We start from the raw sequence: 17,818 nt of genomic DNA, 5'->3' as shown, positions 1-17,818 counted from the left end.
TCAATGCCACCCTGGATATGATGCACTGTCGGTATGGATAGCACGTCAGCGACCAGATTGTTTTTCACTGAGACATGACGCATAACTATTATGAATTCAGAAATGTACGACAAGTGGTGTTACTGCTTGACTGACCACAAGTCCGATATTTTGCAAAAGGAAAAAGTGAGTGGCTTATGGTCCATGAAAGCAGTGGAATGGTGGCCCTCTAAAACATAACAGATATATTGTGTTGCCAGGTACAATGCCAACACCTCTCGATCAAATGTGCTGTATTTCATTTCCAATGGCTCTAGGTGGTGGCTAAAGAAAGCCAGGGGTTAGCAGTGGCCATTTATGGACTGTTCAAGAACTGTGTCCACTGTTGTATCGGAGGAGCAGTGAATGCCAGGGCGGTGGTGGGATTAGGAAGTTCGAACATCACTGCGTTGGCCAGAGCGTCTTTGGCAGTTGTGAACGCAAGCTCTGCCTCTGTGATCCAAGTAACTTCCTTGCGCTTTGCAGCGACGAGCGGAAACAATGGTCGAAGAATGTCAATGGCTGCTGGACCTGGAATGAAACGGTGATAGAAATTCACCATGCCTAAGAACTTCTGCAGTCTTTTAACCATGATAAGTTTGGGAAAGGCACATTCTGCGTCCAATTTGGTGGATAAGGGAAAGGCACCTTCAGCTGTGATATTGTGCCTCAGGAAGTCGATGGTTTACCTGCCAAATTGGCATTTGCTAGGGTTGAAGGCAAGTCTGAATTCATCCAGCAATTGGAGCAGCCAGTGCAAGTGCAGGTAGTGATCTTGCTCATTTTGACTGGCAATGGGGATGTCATATAACTATATGTAGGCAAATTCTAAATACCTGCCCAAAGCATCAATAAGCCGCTGAAATGTTTGAGCAGCGTTCCTCAACCCAAATGTCATCCTAAGGAATTCAAAAAGCCCAAAAGGAGTAATCATTGCTGTCTTAGGAACATCATCAGCATGGACTGGGATTTGATGATATCCCTTGACGAGATCGGCTTTGATTAAAACATGGCAATTGTGCAGATGGGCAGTGGAACCTTGTATATGAGGAATAGGGAATCTGTAAGGCATAGTTATGTTATTGAGCCTGCAGTAATCACCGCAGGGTCTCCATCCACCAGTGTTCTTGAGTACCATGTGCAATGGCAATGCCCAAGGATAACCATTTCCTCAATGGAAGTAAATTCTGCCTTCGCCTGCTGTAGCTTATCTGGCAGAAGAGCTCTGGCATAAATCAGCAGGCCTGAGGTATCGATGTTATGGGACACACCATGGGCCATTGCAGAGTAATTGAAATTAAGAGAGAGCACACAGGAAATTCATTGAGCAGGTGTCTTGGGTAAACTTATACCTCTCATTTTGTTCGTTTTAGATTGGTCACAGTGTTTGAGCTACCAAAAGAAAATAGACACACACACACCGAGAGCAGTTCAGTTTATACAAATGTTTATTACAAATTCAAAAGCTGATTTCACACTACAATATGCAAGCCCTTCCCAACTATACTTATCAACGCTTGGACTGGTCCCAACTGCCGAAGCGAGGCAACGACTGCATACTTGTAGTTGGTTGTCAAGGCGCCGGTAGCAACTTCTCCACCTCCCCTGACCGGGACATTGGCTGGACTCCAGAAGTTCTTCTTCTTGCTGAGAGATGTTGCCACCTCTCGGAGAGTCTCAGACTTCAGGAGTGGGACCTTGGCTTATATTACCCAAAAACTGCTTACCCAAGCACCTATTCCCAGCACAGCAAGAAAAATAAGCAAGCAATCTAGCATACTAGGTTAATTAATGAATAACATAATTTTCAGCTTATCACTTTGAATACAATGGTTTATTTTGCATCAAGGCTAGGCCTCTGACAGTCTGTGACCAAAACAAGAAGGAAGATTAAATGTTCTTGGTACACAGATGTCCTTTCGCCAGATAACAGCATCTCTGGCCCCTTGGTAGAATTTAGCATATGTCTGCTGATTCTAAAACACAAGCAGGTTCTCAGCCTTGCAGAACCCAGAGCTGCAAGTTTAAAAAAACAGGTTAGAATCTTCCATTACAGCAGGGCAACATAGAATTCATAATTTCATAGACTTGTACCTTGACATTTTAATCATTAATTAATTAACTCCAAGGAGCTGATAAGGTTCTCAGAGGTCTTTTATAAGTTAACATCTACAACTTGTAAATATGGACATCAAATCTACAAGAACAAATCATATCTATTTCTTAAATTATATGGAATCTTCTCGAGAAGAATACAACTACGAATTTCAGCATGCCATTTATCCAATCCCAAATGCGAATCTAATTTCCATGTTATTGCTATACATATACTTGCAACTGTTAATGCAATTTTCACAAATTCTTTTTCAAAAAAAACATTTTTTTTGGTCTTTTCCTGGATATATTACCTAATAAGGAAAGCATAGGATCTTGAGGGAATTTAACTCCCGTAACCCATTCTAGAAATGCTCCTAGTTCCATCCAAAATGGTTTCAATTTTGAACATGACCATTTGGAGTGTAAAAATGTACCTACCTCTTGAATACACCTAAAACACTTATCTGATAAATTTGATTTCAGTCTATGTAATTTCTGTGGGTAAGTTACAACTGATATAGGAAATTATACTGTACTAATCTGTATCTAACATTTATTGTATTTGTCATACTATTATGACAAAGTTCTAGCCAATTATTATCTCCAATACTAATGTTTAAATCTATTTTCCATCTCTGACTATATCTGTCAATACCTTGTTTTCATATTCCTTTTTTCAATAATGCATACATAGCTGAAATAATTTTTAACAAATTTATTACCAATCAAAATTTCCATCTCATTCCTTTCAGGTAATTACATTATTGAACCCAATTTATCACATAACTATGCCTTTATTTTATATTAGCAAAATATTGTATTACTCTGTATTGCAAACTTATTTTTTAATTCATCAAATTTCATTCATTTTCTCTCTTCAAAGTAGTCCATTATTTTCTTAACTCCTTTTGAATTAAACAAATGTCAAACAAACAATTATTCATTGTAAATGGTATAAGTCTATTCTGTGTCAATGGCATTTGATGAATTACATTATTCCTCATTCCCATTTCAACATTTATTTTATCCCATACTGTAATCAAATGTTTTTGCAATGGAGTATCCTTATCTCCAGTTATTCATCTCATGTCCCATTTATAAATAAAATCTTCAACATTCTCTCTCCTATTTTATCCATCTGTAGTGTCTACCACACGCCATCTTCGCGGGTGAGTACGCTATGGTGAGTCGGCCCATCCCGTGCCGTGACTGCTCAACCTGCTACACAACCCCCGCAGAATCGTTAAGACATGCACAAATTGTTTGTTTGACATTTGTTTGGGAGGGCAACCTCTGCACCTTAGAGACAGATATGGCACAGGTAATACTAAGTCCAAGTGTGTGGGCTTTAAATTTAATAAGGATGATATCTTGAACACTACGCCGTCACGCTGAAAAAACCTTGAAAGGTTCTCCATATGGCCTTCATAGTGGAGTGCCCTGTCCTTGCTGATGGACAAATATGTGGTCTGCCGAATGTAGGTCGTCAGGAACATGGGAAGGCAGGTTATCATGGCGACTCGCTGGAGGAGAGTTTAAACTCATCAAAATCCGCGTCTGGTCAGTCAAAGTGCAGGTCACCTGGGACAGTCAGAGAAGCACCATAAACTATTTCCATTAATGAAACGGGCAAATCTTCCTTCAGCGCAGTCCTTATCCCCAGTAGGTCCCAAGGCAAATGATCTATCCAATAGGGGCTATGAGTCTGGCTTTCAAGGTGGACTTAAGGTGTATGAGGAATCGTTCAACCCACCCGTTCGACTGAGGGTGATAGGCAGTGGTACGATGTAATTGGCTTCCATAGAAATCTGTCAAACCAGTCCATAAGGATGATGTAAACTGGGCCCCATGATCTGAAATGATATGTGTGGGAACCCCAAATCTCACCACAAAGTGGTTGAGGAACACCCGGGCATAGGTTTCAGCAACACTGGTGGAGAGAAGAATGGCTTCCAGCCATTGTGTAAGACGGTCGACCACAGTGAGCAGATATCTCATGTCCATGCTTACTGATAGAGGACCAACGAGGTCGACGTGCACTTGATCGAACCAGCGCTCCATGGGAGAAAAGTTTTGCACTGGTGTCTTTGTATGTCTATGAAATTTGGACTGCTGACAGGCCACACAGGATCTGGCCCACAGTGTGACATCCCTTCTCAGCACATGCCAGAGGACATGAGGCACGCCATAGCTCTAACGGAAGCATGGGAAAGGCCATGGATGGAGTCAAATAGGTGCCGTCACCAGGATAGTAGGAGAATGAGGCGGGTTAGAGTAGTGGAAGTGCCGTACAATAACGTGGGGCCCTGTGGGTGTGGTTGAAAATCTATCACTTTCAACCCTGCGATTGCGGTCCGATAACTCTGCACATCCTGATCCGCCAACTGGTCTTCAGCCAATTTTGCCACATAGAGGCCACCACTAAGTGTACAGATGGAGGGTCGGGACAATGCGTCAGCCAGAAAGTTTGTCTTCCCTGCCAAGTGCAGGATGTCCATGCTGAATTCTGAGATAAAAGATAAGTGCCGCTGTTGTCTGGTGGTCCACGGTTTAGAAATGTTCTTAAAGGCCAATGTCAGAGGCCTATGATCTGTATAGAATGCGACAGCAATGCAGTAACTATGAGCGCAGCCTTTGCCACCTTAAATGCAGAATCAGCTTCTGGGGTCCAATGAATGTCCTTAGGCCTGCCCTGGAGCAACACAAACAGAGGGCACCATATGTAAGCAGCACCTGGAACAAAGCGGTGATAAAATGGCACCATATGCATAAATTCCTGAAGTCTTTTAGCCATGACTGGTCTGGGAAGTGCTGGATGGAGTCAGACAGTGTGGCCATTAGTAAACACAATCATTTCCATCACCCAACCTCCACAAAGTCAGGACCAAATACCATGCTCATGCTTGCTGAGCTTCAGTGTGTCCAGTAAAAATCAATGGAACTGCATATATTTCCGGTCCGCTGAGAAGTTGTCAAGATATTGGCTCACCTTCATAGCTGTAGCGGAATCCTGGGTGCTAACCACATGCCAAAATTTGGTATCTTCAGAGACAATGCCTCTCGTGTTAAATTGAGCTTCAGCTAGTTGAAGCCAAGCCAATGGTTGGTAAGCCCAAAAGTGTGGGAGATGAACCCCCAGAGCATTAATAGGATCTGAAGCTAATGAGGCATCCTACATGGCTACCAATGTCATTGGAACCTGTCAGGGTCACCAATATAGCGTCTGCCACAGAAGCCCAAAACCGGAAGTGACATCACAACATGTCCACAAAGCATCCCGACAGTGCGCGTTTCTGTCCCAAGACTTCAGAGGGCCCACACCATCTTCTCGGGTGAGTACACTGTGGCAATTTAGCCCATCCTGGACCGCTACTGCTCGGCCCACTACACATCTCTATTTTAATCTATGTTTGTTTCTCTCCTTCCTCAAAAAAAGAGAATTCTCATTTGTGCCATTATATTATAATTTTTAAAATTTGGAAGTTGTAGCCCTCCCATTCAAATTTCCATGTTAATTTTTCTAATGAAACCCTTGCCATTTTACCCATCCAAAGAAACATCCTTATGTATTTATTCAGTACTTTTTAAAAAACTTTATTTATTCGTTCAAAGCACAGATAATAAGTAATATATATATATATAACAATAAACCATAAATATGAACATTATTTTTTTATATATATAAAAGAAAGAAAAGAAAGAAAAAAAAAGAACCCCCTCCCCTTCAGCCAACCCTCCTAAGGAGAGCCATAAAGAAAAGAAAAAAAAAATAAGTATATATATTAAAATCTAATCAATGTAAATCAAAATGTAAATATTCTGAATATGGAAACCACTTATTAATAATAAAACTATAGTTATCATGTGAAACATATGTAATTTTTCCATTATTAATCAATATTTGAATACAAAAGCAAGTTGAAATTTATCTAATCCCAAACCATTCAGAGGTTGCAAACTACTCAATAAAAATACCGTCGGATCTAAAGGTATTTTAATCTTATTCAGGTATTCCAGAAACAATTGAATTTTCTTCCAAAAAGATTGTATACATGACCAAACCCCATTGAAAAAAGTTCCAACAGAGTTACCACATCTAAAACACAAATCTGATTCATGAAAACCATACTTTTTTAGTTTTTCAGGTGTTAAGTATAATTGATGTAAAAAAATTATAATTAATCATTGCATAGCATGCATTTATCAGTCTAGTTACACTATCATAACAAAAATCTAACCAATCATCCTCAGAAAAAATAAAACTGATAACCACTTCCCATTTACCTTTGGATTTATCCCAACCCTTCTTATCCATACCATCCTATAATATTTGATACATAAATGAAATATAACCCTTCTCTGGTACCTTCATAAGAAAAGTCTCAAATTTAGTCATTTCAGGTAAAATCATATCTCTACCAAACACATGTTTTACCAAAGATCGAATTTGATAATAAAGAAACAAAGAGTTCTTATCAATACCATAACTGTCCCTCATCTGGTCAAAAGATAAAAATTTACCTTCTCTAAAACAATCTCCCAAATTTTCCACACCTTTAAATCTCCAATGTAATAAACTTCGATTATGAGAAAGAAATAAGTTGATTATTATACAATGGAGTCAAAGCCGATAATTCACCCCTAGAACCTATCATTTTCTTTTTCTTTGTCCATAACTTCATTGAATGTTTTAATATAGACACATTATGTTGCTGTAACAAATTTATATTCCATCTAAACAAAAATTGATGTATTTCAAATTCAGAGATATTTGCCATCTCAATTTTGGCCCAACTAGGGGGCCATTCCAAATTCATCAATGAACTAATAAATTTAAGTTGGGGTGCTTCATAATAATTTTTAAAATGTGGTAAATGTAGTCTCCCTAATTCATATTTCCAAGTTAATTTATTCAAAGCTACTCTTGAAAATTTACCTCTCCATAAAAACTCCCCAACCATTTTATTCAAATCTCAAAAAAAAAAATCAAGTAAATACGGAATAGATTGAAACAAATATTGCACACGTGGAAAAATATTCATCTTAATTGTATTCATCCTACCCAATAAATTAATAGGTAAATCTTTCCATTTAATCAAATCTATTTTAATTTTTTTATTAACGGAACATAGTTTAATTTATATAAAGATTGAAAATTAACACCCAAAATTATACCCAAACACTTAATTCGATCCATCCATTTCAAATTAAGAATATTCTTATAAGCTGAATAATCTCCTTCACTTACTGGTAATATTTCACTTTTTTCCCAATTAACTTTATATCCATATTGTATTAAACACTCCTTCAAGTGTAAAAGTGATTGATCTGGATTTGTTAGATACACCAATACATCATTGGCAAATAAATTAATTTTATATTCCTCATCTAAAACTTTCATACCTTGTATCTGTGTATATTGTCTTATCAGCTGTGCCAAAGGTTCGATCACTAACGCAAACAAAGCTGGTGATAAAGGACAACCTTGATGAGTGGATCGAGTCAATTTAAACAGTTCTAAAATCAAACCATTCGTCAATACTCTAGCTACCGGTTTACTATATAAAGCCTTAATCCAACCAATAAAAAAAGGACTAAACTTGAATTTCTCCAGAACTTTTAAACAAAAAATTCCACTCAACTCTATTAAATGCTTTTTCAGCGTCTAAAGATATCACCATCAGATGGTCTGAAGATTGTCGAAATCTATTAATCAAATTAATCACGTGCAAAATATTATCTGAGGCATATCTATTCTTTATGAAACCTGTATGATCCATATGAATCAACTTAGGTAAAAATTTAGCCAATCTATTCGCTAAAATTTTAGCTATTATTTTATAATATACATTTAACAATGAGATTGGTCTATATGAGGATACTTTCAAAGGATCTCTATCTTTTTTGGGATTACTGTAATTAAAGCACTAGAACAAGACAGGTAATTCATAATGTTCTCCAACCTGACGTTATACATCTCCAAACACTGTAGAAAAATTATCATTAAAAAATTTATAAAATTTGACCGAAAATCCATCGTTACCAGGCAATTTACCGTTTGGCATTTCCATCAAAGCTATTTTAATTTCTGAGTCAGTAAATGGTACTTCTAACTCCTGAATATCTGCATCCTCTAATGTCGGTAAATTCAACTGTGATAGAAAAAAATCAATTGATCCATTTTCTTGTTTTCCATCAGACGTATATAGCTTTATATAAAATGAACAAAATTCATCATTAATCTCACGAGGTTTATAAGTGATAAGCAAATTCCATCTAACAGCATTAATAGTCCTCGAAACCTGTTCTTTCTTTAATTGCCATGCCCATACCTTATGTGCTTTCTCTCCCCATTCATAATGTCATTGTTTAGTCCTATTAATCATACATTCAAATTGATAAGATTGCAAAGTATTATATTCCAGTTTCAACTTAGACAATTCTATTTTCTGATCTTCTGTAGCATCTTTCTCAAATTCCTTTTCTAACTCATCAATCCATTTCTCTAATTCAAGACTCTGATTTAATCGATTCTTTTTTATTTTAGAAGTATAACTAATTATCTGTCCTCTCAAATAAGCTTTCATAGTGTCCCATAATACAAACTTACTTTGAACAGAATTAGAATTTTCTTTCAAAAAGACATCAATTTGTTTTTACAAAAAATCAATAAATTCTGTATTTTTAAATAACATTATATTAAACCTCCAACGATAGGCCACTTGAATTTTCTCAGAAGTTCCATATGTAAAGTGTAACAAGAATGATCTGAAATCACGCTACTTTTGTATTCTGCTTGTTGTATTTTCCCCTGTAAATGTGCCGACACTAAAAAAAAAGTAAATCCTTGAAAATTATTCATGTCTAGTTGAATAAAAGGAGAAATCCTTCTCTGTCGGGTTAAGACGTCTCCAAATATCCACTAAATTAAGATCTTTCATCAAAGCTTGAACCTGAACTGCCATTTTAGATTTCTTAACTTTCTTCGGAGATTTATCTAATAAGGGTTCCAAAACACAATTAAAATCACCACCAACTAAAACGTTATCATTAGCCTGACCATTTTAATCATTTTATGATTAAAAATGCATCAGAAATAAATGTTTTATCATCTACATTTGGGGCATAAATATTAAGTAAAGTCCAAAATTCACTAAAAATCTTACAATTTAATTTAAGGATACATCCTGCCTTTTCCTCCATTGATAGTAATTCAAAAGATAAATTCTTATGTATCAAAATTGCTACACCTTTAGCCCTGGAATTAAATAAAAAAGAATATACATGCCCTACCCATTCCCTCTTCAATTTCATACTTTCTTTGACATTCAGATATGTTTCTTGTAAAAAGGCAACATCAATTTTCATTTTCTTAATGTACGCCAAAATGCGCTTACGCTTAATTGGACTGTTTAAACCTCAAGCATTAAAAGTAGCAAATCTCAATTTTGACATATCTACTAATATTACTAAGAACTAATAATATTGTTATATAAAAACTCAAATCAACGTAAATAGGCCTCCAATAGGAAAAAAAAACACAAATTAAAGACTAAATAAAATGAAAATAAAAAAAATAAAGAAAAATTAATCAAAAAAAAGAGAACCTTCCCCCAAACAAAAAAACTACCAAAAGGTAGTAATCCCTAAACAAAACTTGGGTGTGGATCACCCACCAGTGGCTGATGACTAATAGAATCTCTCCCTCCCCAGCCATCAAAATATCATAATGACATAAAAAATAAAATGAGAATAAGAAAGTTCTTCTATTCATCCAAGAGATTCCAAACTTGGAGACCCCATTTCCAGAGAAGTTGGACTCTTTGCATTCCCATTTCTCCTATTTCTGCCATTTCCAGAACAACCAGATTTTTCTTTAGGAGACAATGGTGGACTACGTCTTTGTCCTCTTGCATCTGGCAATGAATCAGCAAAAATCATTGCTTCACGATCATCCACAAAAAAACAAAATTGAAAGTTTCCATAAAACATCTTCAACACTGCCTGATAGCGTAGATTTATAGCCTTTACGCCACAAAACTTCTTTAACTGGGTTAAATTGATGCCAATGCTGAATTGACTCAAATCTGGATTTAAAAAAAACTCCACTATTCTGAATCAATAATGGAGCTTGTCGTTGTCTCACGTTTTGCACTGCTAGATGAAGTATTGCTTCTCTGTCCAAATAATTCAAACATCGAATTATCACAGGTCTCAGTGATTGACCAGGTAGAGGTGTTCTTCTTAAAGCTCTATGAGCTCTTTCCAATACCAAGCCTCCAGAGAAAAATTCTTGCCCCAATACTTGTGGGATCTTGTCCTTCCATACCTTCTGGCAAACCAACAATTTTCACATTATTCTTTCTACTTTGATTCTCGAAATAGTCTATTTTCCTCTCTAACTCCTCACGTTCTCACAATTCTATAACAGATTTTTCAACCTTCAGCACGTTTTCTGTATTAGAAGCCACTTGCTGTTTACATTCCAAAAAAGCAGACTGAAATTTTTTTTAAATCTTTCCAAGATGCTTCCACACGTGCTTTAACTGTATTAAATTCTGACCTTATACTAACATTCATTTGAGCCAGCTCTTGCATTATAGGCTGAATGACAGCATTTAACTGCTTTTCTTGTTGCTCAGAAAAGCTCAGCCCTGCTTTCTCTGACTTAGTGGCAGAACCAGGTAACTGCAGCTCCTGCTGCATCTCAACAACAGGGAGTTTAACGGTTCTACTGCAGGTCTGGACTCCCAGTGACGGCACCCCGACTTCTTCAGGGGGTCGATGCTGATCTCCCCCCGCAACGCGCTGTTGTTTCAAAAACTCACAGATAAGATCGAGCTCTTCAGGTTGGAACATTGCCTGAGTCATTTCAAACAATGGAGTAGTCTTCCTGCGTGCTCCCTCCATTAAAGTCGGCAGGCTGCCAGAATATTGATCCACTTCGTGGGCACACACACCTTCCTCCTGAGAATGGGTAATTCCAGTGATGTCCTTCTCTTGGTGAGTAGTAGTCTTTTTTTTTCAGCTCCCACAGGCAATCTTTGTGGTTTAGGCACTGAAGAAATTAAACCTGAGGCTGTAGCAAGCTGTTTAGGCCCTAAATCTTCAACACTCCAAAAATGTAATTTCTTCTGCACTTGAGGTTTAATCTTTTTACCATTAATGGCTATAACAGTTCCTTAATACTTTAGACTAAAATTTAAAATGTTTAAACTTGAAAACAAAGGGTTAAAAATGGGTACTTAAAAGTCCGGCAAGAGAGGTCGAGATTACTCTACGTCATCTTGCCATGCCCCCCATTTATTCAGTACTTGAAAAAGTTTTGTGTGACAAATAATGACAATGATTGAAAGATATTATAACCTTGGAAAAACATTCAACTTGATACAATTAACTCTAACTAATAAAGTTAGAGGTAAATCCATCCATCGTTTTAGATCTGCATCCATTTTTCAAAGTAAAGGAATATAATTCAAATTAAATATATTATTTAAATTATTATCTATTCTAATCGCTAAATATTTTATAATATTCTTTGGCCATTTAAATTGGTTATTTCTTTTTCACTGCATATAATTTCCCCTAATAAGAGGAATAATCTCATTTTTATCCCAATTCACTTCATAGCCAGATACTATACCATATTTTTTCAATCTAGAATATAATTTAATATAAAGAATATAATGAATTTTCCAGTTCAGTCAAATAAATTATTACATCATCTACAAATAAATTAATTTTGTATTCCTCTCCACCAATTGTGAACCCTTTAATTTCAGTATCTGACCTAATCATTTCTGCTAATGGCCTTACTGCTAAAATAAACAAAGCTGGAGATAAAGGACATTCCTGTCTACTTGATCTAATTTATTGAAAAGTATCAGAAATTTGTCCATTTGTTACTACTTTAGCCCTTGGTCCATTATACAAGACATTAATCCAATTTATACATATTTGCCCTAAACCATATTTTTCAAGAACTTTAAATAAGAAATCCTATTCTAATCTATCCAATGCTTTTTCCGCATCTAAAGCCATTGCTACACTTAAATCTCATTTCCTTGGTAAATGGATAATACTTAATAGTCTAGTAACATTATCTGCTGACTTTCTTTTCTTAACAAAATCAGCATTTAATAAAGATATTGGTCTATATGAAGATGGCTTTCATGGATCTCTATTTTTTCTTTGAAATCAGAGTTATTATTGTTGTTTTAAAAGATTTGAGTAAAATATGTTTTTCCTTTGCCTGTCTTAACATTTCCATAAATTGAGGAACCAATACATCTTTAAACTCTTTATAAAATTCAGGTGGGAAGTCATCTTCTCCCAGAGATTTATTACTTTGTAAAGAATTCAATGCTTCCCTAACCTCTATTAGATTGAAAGGGGCGTCCAATTCTCTCAGTTCTTCCAAATTCAATTTAGGTAAACTGATTTGAGATTAAAATGTATCTATTTTATTATCATCTTTCAAAGATTCCACAGGTATAATTTTGTATAAAATTGTTTTAAATTTCCATTAATTTCTTAAGGTTTATAAGAAACAACATTAGAATCATTCTTTCTTGCAATAATTGTTCTTCATAATTGTTCTGTGTTTAACTGCCAAGCAAGAGCATTATGCACCCTTTCACCTAATTCATAATATCTGTTTTGTTCTCATCATTGTTTTTTCTATACTATATGTTTGTAAAGTATTATATTTTGAAGTAATATATGAAGTAATATATGAAGTTTTTTATTAATAAAATATCTTAATTTATCCTCACTAACTTACCTCTGTAACTCCTTTTTCAAACTTGTAATGTTCATCTCTAATTGTTCTAATTCCTTTATATAATCTTTCTTAATTTTTGAAGTGTAACTTATTTGACCATGTAAATAAGATAAATTTATTTGTAACTGAGTTAGAATTAGTTTCATCAAAAATTCTTACCTGTTTTCTAATAAATTCACAAAAATCTTTCCTTTTTAATAACACAGAATTAAACCTCCTTCTATAAACTGATTTGTATCTATCCACCAGTTAAAGGAGAGTAATCAGATAAAATTCTTGCTTTATATTCTGCTTGTTGGATTCTACCCTGAAACTGTGCAGAGACTAAAAATAAATCAATCATAGAATATTAATCATGTCAACTTGAATAAAAAGAGTAATCATTTTCTCTCAAATGGAATCTTCTCCAAACATTTATTAAATTTAAATATTTAATCAATGATAATGTTGCATTAGCTGCTCTAGTCCTCAGTATAACTCTGGTAGACATGTCTAAGACTGGGTCTAAACAAAAATTAAAGTCCCCACTAATTACAGAATTACACTAATTACATGTGCATTTGATAAATTTGAAAATGTTTCCTGTATAAACCTTTCATCATCTACATTGGGTGCATATATATATTCATAAAAGTCCAGTATTCTGAAAATAAAATGACAATGAATCATAACGTATCTTCCTGCAGGGTCAGAGACTACATTTTGCATTTTAATTGTAAGTTTCTTATATATCAATATAGCCACACTTCTTGCTTTTGAATTAAATGAAGAGCCAGCAACTTATCCTACTCAGACCATTTTCATCTTCTGATGTTCTTTTTTCAATTAAACGAGTTTCCTGTAAAAAATAATTACATCTACTGTGGTGTTTTCAATTTTCCCCATTCTATCTTGCACCATTTCTACACCATATTCCACACTTTTAACTCTATCATCCATATCTTCAATTTTTTGCATTCTGTTTACAATTTCATAGTATCTCTTAGTTTTCACATCTGACTTTTAATATCCAATCTAATTTTGAGCTCTTTCATTATAAGAGATGTCTCAGGAGTTGCTCTTGAGTTTGCTCTGAACTTTAATACCTCCTCTAGCAGCAACTTTATCTTCTTCATCTTCTTCAGTCTCTTCTTCTTCCTGTAGAATCTATTCTTGTCCCTCTTCATCATCACTGGATTGAATTCCAACAAGCTATTCATCTTCAGAAGGCAGTAATTGAAACAAATTGTCTTCCTTAGTGATGTCTTCAATCCCCTTCGATCTGCGCATGCAGTTTTTCGCATTTGCACAGTTGTGCATCTTGCTCCTCTTCGTCATTCCTCTGTAGTTGGAGCAGTAATGGCACTGCAGTTCGTTGCATGTCCACCTTTGAGCGCTCGTCAAATGGGTAGAGACTTTCATTACAGTTAAGCCTTCCATCTTGATCTTGCCATTTTTCTGTAGTGTTCCTGATGTTCCAACAATGTTCTTTTCTTTCTTAGGAGGCATTAATATCTGTTCTCTGTCAATTCTTGTACACTTTCTTATAATTTAATTTTCTGTCTCTATACTTTTTTTTAAAAACTGTTTTTCAGGAGAGCCAGATTCCCACGTCCTGATTCTACATCATCACGTGATATCCCCAGTTAGCAAGTATTTTTACTAAGTACTCCTCCCCCTGTCCCTTCCTGCCTAATCAACTCTTTTTTGCCATCATTTTGTTCAAGTGTCTGTCTGCTTTTCGCTCATGCCTTGATGAAGGGGTCAGGCCTGAAAAGTTAATTGCCCTTTACTTCCTATAAATTCTGCGCGAGCTGCTGAGTTTCTCCAGCATGTTTGTGCATTGCACTACAATCACAGCGCCTGCAGTCTTTCTTGTTTAACAGCTTAAAAGTTTGCTTTTTTCTCTCACCACAAATGATATTCGATCTTCTAAATGTGTTAGCATTTTCTGGTTCATTATCATATCACTTCTTCATCTATGAGCTTGATTAAATGTTTAAAAAAAACATACAACATGCTAACAGACCACTTCGGCCCACGAGTCCATGCTACCCAATTTACACCCAATTAACCTAGATCCCTGGTACATTTTGAATGGTAGTGGAGGAAACAAGAGCCCCTGGAGAAAACCCATGCAGATACAGGGAGAATGTACAAACTCCTTACAGACAGCATGGGATTTGAATATTTGTCCTGATTACTGGTGCTATAAGAGCATTGCACTAACTGCTACACCAAAGGTGCCACCCTTGAATGACAGGAACTGATGGAAGCTAGCATGAATTTCCCAGGCCAAGCCCTACATTTTGAAAATGACATTATGAGAGGTATTACCTGGGATAGCCAAAGTAAGCCACAATTGCAAGTAAAAGAAAATTGACAACTGGGTACCTTACACCCACAGCAAAGCCAGAATTTTAAAACTGCTAGTTACTTTAAAGTCTCACAATGTTTTAGGTTTGGGATTTTCAGACATATTTTAAAACCTTCTTAAAACATGAGAAAAACTGCATGCGCAGATCGAAGGGGATTGAAGACATCGCTAAGGAAGACAATTTGTTTCAATTACTGCCTTCTGAAGATGAATAGCTTGTTGGAATTCAATCCAGTGATGATGAAGAGGGACAAGAACAGATTCTGCAGGAAGAAGAAGAGACTGAAGAAGATGAAGAAGATAAAGTTGCTGCTAGAGGAGGTAAGAACTTTTAAACACTCCCTTTAAAAAAATAGAGCTTTAAATATATTCTGGGGAAGATTGCAATAATTTTTAAGCTAGTAATCTTTTAAAATTATCAAAGACTTACTGAGGCTCTTTCAGATGCTTTCTTCCATTTTGTAGACCTGTTACAGAACTCCATGAGTACAAAAGTTAAACAATAAATCATTGTTAAAATAGTTGGCCACTGGAAGGTCCTTGCTGTGAGACTTCATTCAATCTCCCTAAAGTAAAGAAGGCTGAATCAGGAACATCAGATGCAGTAAATAGCTCTGACAGGTTCACTCTATCTTTACATGTCCAGGTCATCTGTCAGAATGCCTCATCGCTTGTGTTCATGAACAAACACCAGGACTTGAGAGGTGCCCTCTTAGCCAGATCCTTCCTGAACATCAAGAATATCACCCACAATGCACATTGTCCCTGAGATGATTATGGAGGAGTGGAGAGAGTGGCCCACCTCTTTGCAGAATGCAGATTCTCAGAGTGTTTGGAGAAGGATGAAAGGGTCCTTGTCATGATTCATCATCAGCAACAATGTGACAGAAGACTTTCATCTATGGGCTATTCCCAGGGACAGACACAAACATCCAGAACTGCTGGAAGATCAACAGTGAAAGATAACCTTTGGTCTGCCCAAAACATGTTGGTCTTTCAGTACACAAAGTTGTTGGTGTGGGAATGCTGCTGACAGGCTCATTCCAGGCTGTAGGAGTATGTCTGTTCTGAGGAACACATATGCTCCTATTACCTCTTACTTGTTATTCTGTGCTCCTACCCCCGACCCACATTTTATTCAGCTGTGTATCAGTTTCCCTGATTCCTGATGAAGTGCTCAGTCCCAAAACATTAGTTAACCTTTACTTCTGATGGATGCTGTGCGACCTGTTGAATTTCTTCCGTCCTCTTGTGTATGCCACTTAACCCCAGCATCTGCAGATTTCGGCACTGAATTAAAAAGTATTTGCCTTTCTGTTTTGCATTTCTTCACATTTACAACTTCAAGGTGAATACCTCACATCTGTCCAGGAGCTTCCATGTTGATGCAATCACAAACAAGGCTAGCCAGCAGTTATATTGTGTGAAGTGTCTGAGACAGTTCGGTATGTCACTGAAGACTCTCATAAACTTCTACCGGTGTACTGTGGAGAGCATCCTGGCTGGCTGCATCACTGCCTGGTATGGAGGCACCAACTTTCAGGACAAGAATAAACTCCAAAGGGTTGTTAATTCGGCCTGCAACAACACAGGCACCAGCCTTCACTCCATCGAGGGCATCTACACGAGGTGGTGTCTTAAAAAAGCAGCCTCTATCCTCAAAAACACACACCTCCCAGTCCATGCCTTCTTCACTCTGCTACCATCAGGAAAAAAACATACAGGAGCCTAAAGACAACAGCACAAGGACAGCTTCTTCCCCACTGCCATCAGATTCCTGAATAATCAATGAACTAAAGACATTGCTACAAAATAAAATAATAACGACAATCATAGTGTGAGAAAAGTAAGGCAATGTCGTAAGAGGGCTCTAATATGCACATTTGCACTTTGACAAGAAATCCTGATTCTGATTTGATGCTCCTTTCATTAATCTTGCCTATTTTTGCCTTCGACACCCTTTTCTTTTACACAACCAGCAGGCAACCAAACCAGTGCATTCATCTGGTGCAGCCGAGATAGGTAAACTGGTTGACCGTTTTGAGTTTTGTGTGCCCGATGGAGATGTGGGGGGGCTGGTAGTCATGGTGGGGAGCTGGCTGATGGAGGACCTCAGTTTTCTTCAGGCTGACTTCCAGGCCAAACATTTTGGCAGTTTCCGCAAAGCAGGACGTCAAGCATCATCAGATGCAAGGATCGACAATGAGATAGACAACAGACTCGCCAAGGCAAATAGCGCCTTTGGAAGACTACACAAAAGAGTCTGGAAAAACAACCAACTGAAAAACCTCACAAAGATAAGCGTATACAGAGCCGTTGTCATACCCACACTCCTGTTCGGCTCCGAATCATGGGTCCTCTACCGGCACCACCTACGGCTCCTAGAACGCTTCCACCAGCGTTGTCTCCGCTCCATCCTCAACATCCATTGGAGCGCTCACACCCCTAACGTCGAGGTACTCGAGATGGCAGAGGTCGACAGCATCGAGCCCACGCTGCTGAAGATCCAGCTGCGCTGGATGGGTCACGTCTCCAGAATGGAGGACCATCGCCTTCCCAAGATC

At 37.1% G+C, this 17,818-nt stretch overlaps 1 long non-coding RNA gene across 1 annotated transcript; it reads right to left on the bottom strand.

The window, feature by feature from the left end:
• Nucleotides 1-1,475: 1,475 nt before the first annotated feature.
• On the bottom strand, nucleotides 1,476-17,278 carry LOC138755426 (uncharacterized). Its single transcript, XR_011352281.1, has 3 exons — nucleotides 15,685-17,278; nucleotides 7,519-7,581; nucleotides 1,476-4,807 (listed from the first exon to the last, which is right to left on the bottom strand). It is a non-coding gene; the product is annotated as an uncharacterized lncRNA (long non-coding RNA).
• Nucleotides 17,279-17,818: the final 540 nt, after the last annotated feature.

The sequence above is a fragment of the Narcine bancroftii genome, chromosome 1, assembly GCF_036971445.1.
Source record: "Narcine bancroftii isolate sNarBan1 chromosome 1, sNarBan1.hap1, whole genome shotgun sequence".
NCBI classification, from domain to species: domain Eukaryota; kingdom Metazoa; phylum Chordata; class Chondrichthyes; order Torpediniformes; family Narcinidae; genus Narcine; species Narcine bancroftii.
Note: the sequence above shows the minus strand (reverse complement) of the source record. Positions and strands in the feature narration are given on the sequence as shown.